This window comes from Glycine soja, unplaced genomic scaffold, assembly GCF_004193775.1.
Source record: "Glycine soja cultivar W05 unplaced genomic scaffold, ASM419377v2 tig00006987_1_pilon, whole genome shotgun sequence".
Taxonomy (NCBI): Eukaryota; Viridiplantae; Streptophyta; class Magnoliopsida; order Fabales; family Fabaceae; genus Glycine; species Glycine soja.
This window is the reverse complement of record NW_021143632.1, coordinates 60840-64823: the sequence shown is the minus strand read 5'-3', so window position 1 is coordinate 64823 and position 3984 is coordinate 60840. Positions and strand designations below refer to the sequence as shown.

The 3984-nt window shown below is 29.8% G+C and overlaps 1 pseudogene; it reads right to left on the bottom strand.

The window, feature by feature from the left end:
• Positions 1-3482: 3482 nt before the first annotated feature.
• On the bottom strand, positions 3483-3587 carry LOC114404208 (annotated as a pseudogene).
• Between the last annotated feature and the right edge of the window lie 397 nt (positions 3588-3984).

Sequence of the window (3984 nt, the reverse complement as noted above, 5' to 3'; positions counted from 1 at the left end):
GGTAAAAGGAGAGAGAGACTGAACTTTGTTTTGATATGGGCCAAAGTTGGGGTGATTGCAACATTCTTTGCAAGAACCCTACTTTTGTTTGTTAGTACACTTTAAAGGAATAACTAGTTGCCTGCCTTTGCCTATTGTCTTATTTGTTGGTGACCCTTGTCATTGTCAACAATATAGTTTGGATAAATAAATGTTTATTCCTTCTTGAATGCATTCTAATTAAAATATGATGGTGGGGGCAAAATAGGTTTGGGATTGGAATCGAAGAGATGATATGCTTGCATATTGATATGGTCAAGTTGTGACTTTGACTTATCTTTATGTTCACATCATATATCATTCCCCCTTATATAGGGCTATATGTACAGTTTTAACAAAATCAAGTTTAAATCATGACCATCATTATCAAAATTAGTTTTGTTAGCACGGTTAGTTTGACAAATTCGAATGCATAATTATATTGTTCTCCTACATTGCTTTTATGTTTCAGAGACTCCAATAATGTGTGGTGGAGCCAAATTTTCAGGTTAATGGTAGTGGGTGTAAAGTATATTAATTGTATGGTATGGAAAGAGAGGAAAAAACACTATTTTATCAATTTGGGTATATATAGGATATTATCAAGGTTTTAATTAAACTGCAGTCTAAAATTAATGCAATAACGGCCATAACATTAAGATTTTTTAGGTTTATAAAATCAGATTTCAACAACAATCCTTACTACATTTTACTACTTTTTTTTTTTGTTACTTAAGATTTTTCAGGACTTTACATTCATGACCCACAACTCGACAATTTAAAATCATAGATGTGATAACAATCATATTATTTGCTAACAATCATACATTCCTTTCCTTCCCATGGCATTAGTACCTCCCAAACTAAACCTCTTTAACTGCATGTAACTCAAGTACTGATCAACTTTTCAATATATGATTTACAATAGTTAGAATAATAATTACCAAAAAAAAAAAGGATTAGAGATGTAAGGAATGAAGATCTGAAAGTGTGACACCCATGGTTTATTACAGTTCATCAGTATGACAAATTTGGCTTTTATTGTGTTCTTTTCTTTCCATACCATACATTATTATACACCCACTGACACTTTACCTGAAAATTTGGCTCCACCACGTTAGAATCTCTGAAACATAAAATGAAAGCAATGCAGGATAATAATAAGACCATGCATATCGAATTTGCCAAACTAACAATGATAATAAACTTTTCGTAATGGTGCTTATGGTTTAAACTTGATTAATTTCGTTTGTAATCTCTTCAGTCCCATACATCTTAATCTTTTAGATGGTTCAATAGGAGTTTTGTTATAGTAACTACATTTATCTTGCTATATGACGAAGTAATCTCTGTCCTAAAGTTTAGAGCAATGCGTCAAAGTGAAACTGGCAGAAAACAAGTATTTCGGCTTCAACCAAATCCTACTTATCCTCTTTTTATTACTTCCTAATTAACTTTCAATATAGTATTATTGAGGTAAATGCACCTAAAATAGCAACGAAACACAATTGATTAGTAACTTTAGAGCATGATTTGACAATGCATATTAAAAAGTATTTTTTTGTACATAATTTTGAAATTTAAATTTTGGAAATTATTTTTTCTTAGTTTCAGAATTTAAACTCTGCAACAATGAAACTACACTCATCAATATTTAGGGTATTATCGGAAATTAAAAAATTGAAGCGAGGTGTGAAATAACAAAAAACAATGGCCTTATGTAAATCACACAAAACTCCATCATTTGAGACCCAATTAAAGGGTAGAATATCTAACCGAAATTAAAAAAAAAAATGCAAGCATGAGCCATATGAGGGATGTGTTTGGGACACCCATCATTTTTGTTGATACACCCAGCAGTTTTTTAAAATACCAAAAATATCCACCAAAATGTCCTTATGGGTATTTTTGGTTATAAACAACAAATTAGTTTTTTCATTTCTGCAACACCTTTCTTTTTCGGGAAATCGCATTCCCTTTGTGTAACTTTCTTCTGTTAGTGTTGTTTACGGATATACGATGAAATTCAGTGATTTTTTGTTGTCGAAGAAGGAGAGGTGCGAATTTTTTTTCAAAACATACGGATTGACAATCCGTATGATTCATATGAATCTGTACAAACCATACAGATTGTCAATCCGTATAAATCATACGGATTGTCAATCCGTATGTTTTGAATTTTTTTAAAATTATAATTTATTTAGAATTTTTTATACATTTAATTTATTTACAAAATCTGATAATTAAACAAATTTGGCTGAATGTTGTATTTAGATATTTATTACAATAATTAATAGTTAAACAAATTTAGTATTTATTTGAATGTGTATTACAGTCATTGAAAATTAAACAAATATGATATTTAATTGAATGATGTATTTAGATGTTTATTACAACAATTGATAATTAAACAATTTTTTTTATTTTTTTACATATGTAAATTTTTATTAAACTTATGATTTTTATTTACAAATTATATATATAAAAAATTAATTATTAGATAAAAATTAATTGTCACAAAATTTATTATGTAAATTTACATGTGCATTAAATATATATTAGAAATTTTAGTATTATATATAATGACATTAATTATTTTATAACATAATTGGTTTATTAGTTCGATTGATTAGAACATTGTGCTAATAATGCAAAAATAATAGGTTCGATTCTTACTTGAACCATTAATTTGTAAAACATATTTTTTTAAAAATTCGTATCAATTTTACAAAAAGGCCAAACTGGAATTTCACATGATATACTCTCTGGAAAGATTTTTTTGAAATACACTTAACTTCTTCTCTTTTTTTTTATGTATTTCCTAGATGACCTTTTTGGAAAGGTGGTTCTAGAAAAACAAAAACATATTTCTGGAAATACTTTTTTGGAAATATACAAAAGTGTATTCCAGAAGAACAAAAATAACTTTCAGAAAGGTCTTTCTAGAATACATTAATTTTTTTATATTTCAAGAAAGGTTTTTCCTAAATTATATTTTTGTACATTTGAAAAGGCCTTTCCACAACTATAAAAAATTAGTGTTATGAAAAGGCATTTCCAGAATATGTTTTTATATTTCTGAAAAGGCTCTTCAGGAATTATGTTTTATACTTCTAAAAAGACCTTTGCAGAATTATGTTTTTATACTTTTGGAAAGGCTTCTATGAAAGAATAAAAAATTGTATATTCTTGAACTTTTATTTTGTTCCTAACTTCGTCGGTGGCTTTGTGCTTTCTTTTCTGCATTAGGCTGGTTCGGTGGTGGTGTAAGGAGGTTGCAACAATGGTGTTTGGGTTGACAATCGACAGTGGTTTCGGTGGAGGCTTGGCTTGCTTGGGAGAGACAGGGTATTAGTGTCCATTCGGGTCCTTTGGAGGTGCAAGGAGCAAAAAAGGGAGGTGCAAGAAGAAAAAAGGAAGATCCGGAAAGTAAAATCCAAGTTATTGTTGTTAGGGATCTACTGAAAGATGGGTACTGGGTAGCCTTTACCGGATGTGTTAACCAGATTTGAGAATTGTTTTCGTCCTTGTCAAGAGAGATGAAAATCATCTCTCCTTTTCACCTTTTCACTAAAATCTACTCAGTTATGCAAATAGCTTGGGAGAATCATTTTAGGAAGACCTTACTCGAGTGTCTCTTGAATAGTTGTTCACCCTTATTAATAAGGGTTGTCGTCAATTCAATCCTTACTTTCACATGATGGATCTCATCACGAGTATGCTGGCTAGGAACCAAACTAAAATTTTTTGTTTAGGGGCTTTGCCCCTTCTTGAAACCAAAAAAAGAAAGAAAGAAGTAACTTTTTTACGCCTGCTGTTAGAGATTCCACATGATAAAAATCGATTTTATATAATTAAATTAGAATCAAATTCACATTTTAAGATAATATTAGAACTTATCCTAGTAAGTCTTGTTGGGCTTATTGGGCTACAACATCAGGTTGTTATTGAACTACTTGTATATAT